Source organism: Elephantulus edwardii, unplaced genomic scaffold, assembly GCF_000299155.1.
Source record: "Elephantulus edwardii isolate Elephantulus edwardi_28Jun2011 unplaced genomic scaffold, EleEdw1.0 scaffold00004, whole genome shotgun sequence".
NCBI classification, from domain to species: domain Eukaryota; kingdom Metazoa; phylum Chordata; class Mammalia; order Macroscelidea; family Macroscelididae; genus Elephantulus; species Elephantulus edwardii.
This window is the reverse complement of record NW_006399754.1, coordinates 25,794,051-25,804,280: the sequence shown is the minus strand read 5'-3', so window position 1 is coordinate 25,804,280 and position 10,230 is coordinate 25,794,051.

Genomic DNA, 10,230 nt, shown 5'->3' with positions numbered 1-10,230 from the left:
TACTTTTCCAAGAGGGTAGTGTACTGGGCAGAGGGCTGGGAGGGGAGAAAAGTGCAACAATGAATGAATGGAAATCCAAAGTCTCTGTAAATTTTCATTGAAATTAATAATAAATTCAAAAAAAGACAAAAAAAAATAAAAACCTAGAGGAAATGGACAAATATTTAGAAACACATTACCTACTTAAATAAACTTAGTTCTTAATTATATTCTAATGATTTTGCCTCTATTGTTTAACCAGTACCTAGCAGTTTTGATTCTAAACCATATGTTTTAATCCTGGTGAGGTCAAAGCTTTGTTACTTGTGTTCAGTATTGCTGTGAGTATTCAGGACTTCTTTCATTTGTATATCAAGTTGGTAATTAGCTTTTCCTGGTCTAAATACAGGTTTCACATGAACACAATCACGTGTTCTGGGATACCCAGTATTTTCAATGTTAGCCTAAATTTGTTGAAATTCAAACAGTTAAATACTTCTGTATAGTCAAAGAAACACAAAGAGAAATTCTGCAGTTAATCTTTGCTTTCAGCCAAGATCCATCTGACATTGGCAATGACATCCCTAGTGCCACCGCCTCTTCAAAACCCAGCCTGCCCCTCCAGCAGTTCTCTCTCAATGAACTACTGTTCTAGCTGTTTTTGGATCATCTTCAGCAAGATTTTACTTACCTGTGATATTGTTTAATAATTTCTACTCAACTGGATCACTTTTTTTGAGATACGAATTTCATATTGGTAGCTGTCCTCCAAATTTCTTGGCACAACCTGGTTAGCATGTCTGGGGTTACATGTTTGATTAATAATTAATATAACGTGCAGCATAAAGTATTTGCTTAACTAAGATTGTAACAAAGCAAGCTACAATCAATTAACTGAGGTGAAAATGATTAATAAAAAAGAAGAAACTATTCACATGTGAGGAAAATCTCACATGAAGCATGCCTTTGATCAAGAACACAATTTCTGTTTTACCCTAGACCACAGTGTATTCCTGGGTATTGACCTAGTTTTATTCCTGCAGTTTATGAACATTTGCTTGAACAATACTAAAAACAAAGCAAAACAAATAAATAGAAATAAATCAACATTTTAAAAACATTTTGGAGTACTTTGTACGGGTTTATGTGGTATTACATTTTCTTGTTTAGAAGTGGAGGCCTTGTTTGTTACTGTAGGACACAGATAAAATACTGTAGCAGCTAAAGGCCTGGACTTAGTAATCTATTTGTTGCATCTATTATCCATGTGATTTGGGATGTTGTTATATTTGTTATGTGCCATTAAGTCGCTTGTGACTCATAGTAATCCTTTATACAACAGCTCTGAACCTTGCCCTATCCTGTGCCAACCTTATTGTCTCTGGTACACCTACCCCCATTACCCCAGGCACTGAATCAATTCATCTCATCGAGGGTTTTCCTGTCTTGCACTGTCTCTCCACCCTCCCAAGCATGATGTCCCTCTCCAAGGTCCCTCCTTGCAACACACTCAATGTATGTAATACAGAGCTTCAGAATCCTAGCCTCCAAGGATCATTCTGGTTTCACCTCTCCAGGATGAAACTCCAATCTCCTAGCAGTCAATGGTACATTCAATACTCTTCTCCAGCACCAAAGCTCAAAGGTATCAATTCTTCTTCTATCATCCCTAGGCATTATCTAGTTTTCTGAAGCATAACAAACAATTACTAAGACTATGTCCTGGATCAAGTGGACCTTAGTCTCCAGGCTAACATCATTGCTCTTCAGTACTTTGGAGAAGTCTCTGACAGCAAGTTTTCCCAGAACAATTTGTTGTTTGATTTCCTGGCTGGTGATACCAAGAGCGTTGATTGTGGAGCCAAACAAACTAAAGCAGTTAGCAACCTCAATCTCTTTGTCATCTAGCATAATGCTTCCAATGACCCAGTGTTGAGAAATTTTGTTTTCTTGATGTTGAGCTTCAATCCATTTTGAAGTCTGCAGACTTTGGCCTTCTACAGCAAGCCCTTCAAGTCCTGCTCTTTTTTTAGCAAGCAGGGTTGTGTCATCTGCATAACCCAGATGGTTGAGTCTACCTCCAATCCTAATGCCACATTTCCCTTCATAGAGCCCCTCCTTCCGGATGATCTGTCCTGAAAATAGATTGAAAAGGTATAGAGAAAAGACACATCCCTGGCGTACACCCTTCCAAGTTTCAAACCATGCAGTGTTTCCTTGCTCTATTTTGATGACTGTCTCCTGGTCCAAGTATAGGTTTCACATAAGGGCAATCAAGTGTTCTGTGATTCCTATTCTTCTCAGAATAAGCCACAATTTGTTTGTGATTTGGAATAAATTACTCAAATGCTTGAAAATTCCTTAAAACAGCTAACTATACAATGGTACACTATTTAAATCCTAGGTTAACTTAGAGACTTAAATACACCCATTGTTCATTTTTCAGTGTGGTTAGTTTCATCACTTGAAAACCAACTTTATTTGGGAATAAAATATGATCACCTTGCCTGTATTGTGAATGTCCTAGTAGACCTCCGCTGAGTTGAATTTTCCCCACCCACTGTCACCTCAGGAAAGAGGGCCCCTTTCCCTGTGTCAAGGCCTAAGCACTGCCCCCTTTCTGTCTCTCTAGGGTCTCCCTCTTCTTATTATTCTTGTTCTTATTATAACTGAAGACCTTTCAGGGGAGCTCATGTCCTACGACACTACTCACAGGCTTCCTCTTGATACAGAATTCTATAAATTTAGATATTTGCATTTTATTGAATGAGTATCATACTTTTCTGTCACTACAATAACACTCAGTTTCATGTAAAAATTTTATGTTATACTTCTCTGGGATTCAATTTCACTACATTCTCAGATAAATTCAGAAGAAAGTCTTTAATTTTTCCTCGGAAATACAATTATGGCATGGCATACACAAGACACTATAGCTATTTTTATAATGATGTCAAGATTTAAAGTCACATACTCCTTATATAGCTACTTTTATTTTGAAATTTTCTTATTCTAAGACAAAGTCTATGATACACAGTATCATATATTCTTTTCTCAGTTATATATAACTAATGGTGTGTACTTGCAACTGCCCCATTTTGTAAATCTTACATTTTATGGAATAGCATTTTGTTTATGCAATGTATTTTCAATATACGTATTAAACTATGAGCAATTTTTCTCAGTCATTGCCTGAAGTTCATTATTGAAAGCATGGTTAACAGGGTTTAACAGATAGTCTAAAAAAATTGTTGTTGTTATATAAAATATAATAAGATTTAAATTCAAAGGATGAATGAATCTACATTATGTGTTTGTTGACTCTTAAACACAAAGGGACTTAACAGAAAAACACTTTGGTTCTTTGAAAGGACACAGAATTTTTAAACAACTGGAGTAGGTGTTGTTTATGGCTTTGTTACTTAAGCACTATATTATCTTGGCTCTATGCCTTAACATTCTCAGACTTAAATTTGTTTATTTATTGTTTATACATCAGCGTTTCAGAGAAGGAAAGGATATGTATTTCACTTTTAAAGGAAACTATATACTATCTACTTTGATATTTATTAAAATTATGTTTTAAAATCTTAAAATTCTGAGATATGTACACCATGATGCATATTGGATCTTTGGCGTTACATACAAAATCTCATTCTGGAAGCCCAAGGAATACAAGCAGAGGAAACAAGATGACTTAAGTTAAAATGGAATGAACATATCAGATATCATCAAAATACTTTATCAGACTCTGAATTTATGCTGTTGTTCAGTATTTAATTGAAGGACTGATGTAAATTTGGCATTCTAGAAAACAGCGAGGAAATTTTCATAGTCTAATGTCAGTATTTTATTTCTCATCAAGAGGGTTGGTTAAGACAATAAAGTTACTCATTATTTCTCAACCAGTTTTTCTCTTTATTCCCCTTTCCTAGTTGATAAAAACAAATTAAAAAAGGCAGAATTTTGGCATCATCTCTCTGTTAATAATCATCTCTCTTCCCAAATTTCTAAAAGAACTTATGTCAAATTAAGTTAAAATGTTATTATGTTGTTATTTATTGTCCAACCAGAACCATCCTTTAGCTGACCCTACACAGGGTTTTTGAGACTGTCAATGACTTCATCTTACTTGGATCCATAATCAATACACCTAATATTAGCAGTCAAGAGAATAGGAGATGTATCTGTAGTCAGAGATCTTTCAAAACTATTGAGGCACAAGAATGTCAGTCTGAGGACTAAGGTGCTCCTGATTCAGGCCAGGGCCACTTGCTATGCATCTGAGGCCTTGACAATGACAGGGAATGACAGAAGAAGGATTGTTGCCTTTGAACTGCAGTGTTGGGGAAAGTGCTGAATACCCTATGGTCTGCAAAACAAACACATCTTGGAGAAGGTGCAGCTAGAGTACTCCTCGGAGGCCAAGATGATGAAGCTTCATTTCACATACATATTGCTAGGTGAGGTTATTCCTTGGAGAGGGACATCATACTTGGAAAGGTGGAGTGTTGGCAAAAGAGAGGAAGATCTTCAACCAGGTGGCTTGACCCAGAGACTGTGGCCACAGCTTCAGGTGTGTGAGAAGATGTGAGGATGGCCCAAGAGAGGACAGGCTTCAGCCTGGTTCTTCATAGAGTGGCTATGATTCATACTCCACTGAATGATACCTAGCAACCGTAACAGATCATGTGGGAGAAGATTGTCTCTCTCCCACAGAGCAACTGGCAGTTTTGAACCATGTGCCTTTGGGTGGGCCATGCAGTTTTTTGCTACTAGGGCAAGAGCTCTCTAAGTTGAAATGAGAGTGGGAGGTCTTTGACAATAATTTTCTTGGGCTCCGCACTAGTATCTAAGAATAGCTTCTGTATTTCTATGATGTCTCTTGGACTGAAGAAGAACAGGTAAAATTGTAGATAACTGAAGATAGATAACAAAATAACAAGTTTTAATTTCAAGCAGATTAGACAATCCAAGAAACGTAATTATTTGAAGAGAAAGTGGACTTTGGCTAAGAAACAAAATTATAAAGGACCTAAGAGCACCAGCTTTTGAGACTTCCTCTAGTAATATTCTTTTCTTAAACTTAATTGATTTGTTTTCATAAACCATATTAATTAAAAAACATTTTAGAAAATATCAACTTATCTTTAAATATGTCTCCCAATAATAAACATTGTGTTATTAAATAAATTAGAATATCCTGTGCTACAGTAAACTATAAACACTACATCGCATATGCTTCTCAGCCTGACAGCTTCTAAAACAGTATTGACAAAATAATGTGAAAGGCCAGGGCTTTCACATGAGCTTTTCCATAAGCTTTTCACATGAGCTTTTCACTTAGCCTAGAGCAGAAAATTTGAGAGAGTTGGACAATGACTAGGGAGGATAGAAGGAGAATTGACGCCTTTGAGCTGTGGTGCTGGAGAAGAGTATTGAATGTACCATGGACTGCCAAGAAAACAAACAGATTCATCCTAGAGAGGGTTAAACCAGGCTGCTCCTTGGAGGCAAGTATTCTGGGGCTTCGCCTGACATACTTTGGACATGTTGTAAGGAGAGACAGGTCTTTGGAGAAGGACATCATGCTGGGTAGAGTAGAGGGACAGCGCAGGAGGGGAAGACCCTCTATGAGGTGGATTGATTCAGTGACTGGGGTAATCAGGATGGGTGTGTCGGAGGCAATGAGATTGGCACAGGATAGAGCACGGTTTAGGGCTATTGTACATAGGGTTGCTATGAGTCGCAAACGACTCGACAGCACATAACAACAACAACAACAGAGCAGAAAGAACTGAATCATCTTACAATGATAGAATTAAAGTTTCAATGGCAGTGTTCTGTTCTGAAGGTGACTCGAAGTATTGTTTGTGAAAAAAAAAATTGGGATACAATTATAAAAACACACATCACTAAAGGCTGTGAATTAATTTAGCAATTCCTATAACAAAGCTACAAGCATGCAGTTAGCTAATAAAAGATGTCAATCATGTAACCTTCAAATAAAAGTGTAAGAGGGAAGGTACTGTATACTTTAATGCATTTGTGACATTTAATCTTCTGTTCTGGACATGACCTTGTTTAATGGGTCTCAACTGTTTTCTGAGAAAAAAAAAAAGAACTTACTATAACTATAAAACTGTCATATTTGCATTACTTTATATTCTCTATTTTCTTAATTTTTAAATAAAGTTAATTGGATAATAAAGACATTAGGGTTTTATAGAAACATATAAATTTAGGCAGAGAACCTCCCCCAAAAAAAGTCTTAAATTTTCCATAAACTTTATGAAATATGATTTTGTTCTCCTCTGTATATAGAAGAGAAATATCCACTTAGAAATATGAATAATCATAAATAATGAATTGAAATTCCCGGCATATTGATTTACCAATTTAACAAAGCAAATATAAATATTTGCTCTGTTTCCAATTTGATAAAATCTATAGATGAGAGAATTAAGTTATGTCTTTATCTTTTCTTTTTAATCTAAATTAAGCGTTCACATTTCCTTCAATAAATTTCATAATCACAACAAAGAAGATAAAAAAAAAAAGTTTGCTGCCTGCAAATCATTCCTTTAAAATAGCACGTCAATAGAAAAAAGAACATTTTTAGACAAATTTTTAAAAATGTTTGGAGCTCTTGTCTAAAGCAGTCAGATTTCTGGAAGGTAAGTTGTTTTGATTTTATTAACAACCAGGTGTAAGTTAATTGATGATTTTGGTTTAATGAACAATAAGTTACGGACTGGAAGCCTCAGTGTTTAAAACACTCAGGAACAAGTGGGCAGACCTTTGTGATTAAAAGTTGGTTGCATCCTTCCCAAGAGCCTGGTGTGAAAACTGATTCACTATTAGAGTTACAAACTAACTTGGCAGTTTATTCTGCTTGGGAAGAACATTGATTTAATTGGTACAACACTTACTTGTCTGTTTACTGTATTGAGATAACCTGTCGTTTGCTGTGATACTGAAAGCTGTACCACTGGTATGTCAAATGTCATAAGGCTTACCCATGGTGGACAGGTTTTAATAGAGTTCCCAGATTAAGACAGATTAGGAAACTGAATTTGCATCCACTTCTTAACTAATAGGCCTTTGAAAACCCTTCGCACAATAGAGGGACACTGATAGTTATAGTAGTTTATTGGTGAAGCCCAGATTGGAAGTCAGTTAAAATGAGAAAAAATAATGACAAACATTGTTTAATAATTGGAATATGGAATTTATGTTGGTTGAAGGTTGGAAAACAAGAAGTTGTCAAAATTAAATTGACTGCATGAACATAGACACATAAGGCATTAGTGAGATGATGTGAACCAGCTTCTGCTACTTTGAATCAGATAATTATATAGGATATTATGCTGGGAATAAAAAAAAAACAAACAGAAGAATGGTGGCATAGTCATAGAAAAGAAGAAGTCAATGTCAAGTTCTATACTGAAGTACAGTATTGAGAGTGATAGGATAATACCCATACACATCAAGGAAGACCCGATAACATGACTGTTATTCAAACAGATGCTCCTACATGTAGAGCCAAAGAGGAAGAAATTGAAAATTTTAGCAAATCTTGCACTATAAAATTGACAAAACATTCAATAGAGATCTTTTAATGATAATTAGTGACTGGAATGCAAAAGTTGGAAAATGTGAAGAAGGAATAATAGTTGGAAAATATGGGTTTGGTGATAGAAATGAGGCTGGAAAAAGAAAGACCATACTTTCTATTTTCAATGATTTGTTCATTGCAAATACCTTTTTTAAAAGACACAAATGAGGCCTATTCACATGGACCTCACCTGACCGTCTGACTACAACTGTGGGAGAAATAATTGGAGAAGCTCAATATTGGCAGTGAAAACTAAGCCAGGGACAGACTGTATCAGACCACCAATTATACATATGCAAGTTCAAATTGAGTCCAAAGAAAAGTAAAATAAGTCCACAAGAATCGAGATATGATCTTGAATCTATTCCATCTTCTTTCAAGGTCATTTTAGGAATAGGTTTGAGGCATTGAACACCAGTGATTGAAGAACAGATGAGTTGTGGAATGATATGAAGGATATCATCCATGAAGAGAGCAAAAAGGTCATTACAAAGAAGAGGAGAAAGAATAAATGTCAAGAGAGGCTCTGAAAATTATAGTAAAGTGTCAAGAAACTAAAACAAAGGGAAAACATGCTGAAGCAAAGGAGCTGAACAGAAAATTTCAAAGCAATGTTCAGGAGGACAAAGCAAAGTAGTATAATGGAATATGTGGAGAGATGGAATTGGAGAATAGAAAGAGAATAACTCACTTTGCATTTCTCAAGCTGAGAGAAATGAAAAGAAAAATTTAAACCTCAAGTCACAATATTGAAAGATACTATGGGTAATATAGTCAATGACCCAGAAAGCATGAAAAGAAGATGGAAGAAATAAATAAAATAACATGATACCAAAAAGAACTGATGGACACTAAAAAACTTCCGGAAGTACCATATGAGAAGGAGCCAATGGTAATTAAGGAAGAAGTGGAAGCTGCATTGAAGATATTGGCCAAAAAATAAGGCCGCAGGAATCGATGGGATGCCAATAAACTTGTTTCAATTAACAGATGCAGCCTTTGCTGTGCTCACCAGTTTACGCCAGGAAATTTAGAGGACAGCTATCTGACCAATGGATTGGAAGAGCTTCATCTTTTTTCCCACCCGAAAGAAAGGTGATACAATAGAATGTGGAAACTATCAAATCATATCTTTAATATCACCTGCAAGCAAAATACTGCTGAAGATCACCTAAAAATGGCTAGAACAGTACATAGATAGGGAACTGCCAGAAGTTCAAACAGAATTTAGAAAAGGCCATGGCATCAAGAATATCATTGCTGATTTCAGATAGACACTGGTTAAAAGAAGAGAATACCAGAAGGATGTCTATCTGTTCTTTATTGAGTATTCTGAGGTGTTTGCCTGTGAGGATCATAACAATTTATGGCTGACATTGAGAAAATTGGGAATCCCAGAGCACTTGATTGTGCTCATGGAAACCTATCCCAGGGTCAGGAGTCTGTAGTACAAACGGAGCAGTGGAACACTGCATGGTTTAAAATTAAAAAGGGAGTGTGTCGTAGTTATATTCTCTCTCCACACCAATTCAGTTTGTTTGCTGAGCAAATTTTCCAAGAAAATGGACTCGAGTAATGGAAAAGGGATGTGGCATCAGAATTGGAGGGAACCTACATTTTGCAGCTGACACAACCTTGCTTGCTGAAAATGAGGAGGACGTGAAGCACTTGTCGCAGAGGATCCAGGAATGCAGCCTTAGGTATGGATTGCATCTCAATGTATTGAAAACAAAGATTCTTATCACTGGACGGAAAAATCAATGTCATGATGGATGAAGAAGAGATTGAAAATGTCGATAGCTTCATCTTGTTTGGATCCACAACAAACACCATTGGTATAAGCAATCAGAAATTAGGGAGACACATTGTACTTGGAGAGTCTGCAGTTAGGGACCTCTCCAAATTACTGAGGAGTAATGATGTCAATTTGAGGACTAGGGTGCCTGTGATACAAGCCGTGGTCTTTCTGATAACTTGCTATGTATCTTAGAACTTGATGATGAATAGGAAAGACAGAAAAATAATTTGCCTTTGAGCTGTGGTGTTGGAGTAGAGCATTGAACATCCCATGGATGGCCAAAATAACAGTTAAGTCTTGGAGAGGGGGCAGCCTGAGGACTTTCTGGAGGCAAGGATGATCACGCTTCATCTCACATACTTTGGGCATGTTGCTGGAGGAGCTGTTCCTAGTAGAGGGACAGAATGCTTGGAATAATGGAGGGTCGGACATAGAGAGGAAGACCCCCAACCAGGTTGTTGGCATGGTGACCGCACAATGGCCTCAGCATGTCAGGAAGTTTGAAGATGCCATAGGATAGGATGGTATTCAGATCCACTGTTGATACGGTTGCTATGAGTTGTACTTGACTTGGCAGTACCTAACAACAACAATAGAAATATACACAGTGTTTGGCTAGCTTCTTTTCCTCTAATATTAAATTTCTATGCAAAAATCCTGGCTAAAAGGTCATTTTACCCCAGTTTTCTCTACTGTATGGAAAAGTCATAAATTCTATGTTGTTGTTAACTGCCGTCGAGATACCTCCTACCGTTCTTCTATTCTTAAGGAGTGCTTTGCTTATTCGGGGCTTTTTTCCATTCCATACGAAATTGGAGATTGCCTTTTCCATCTC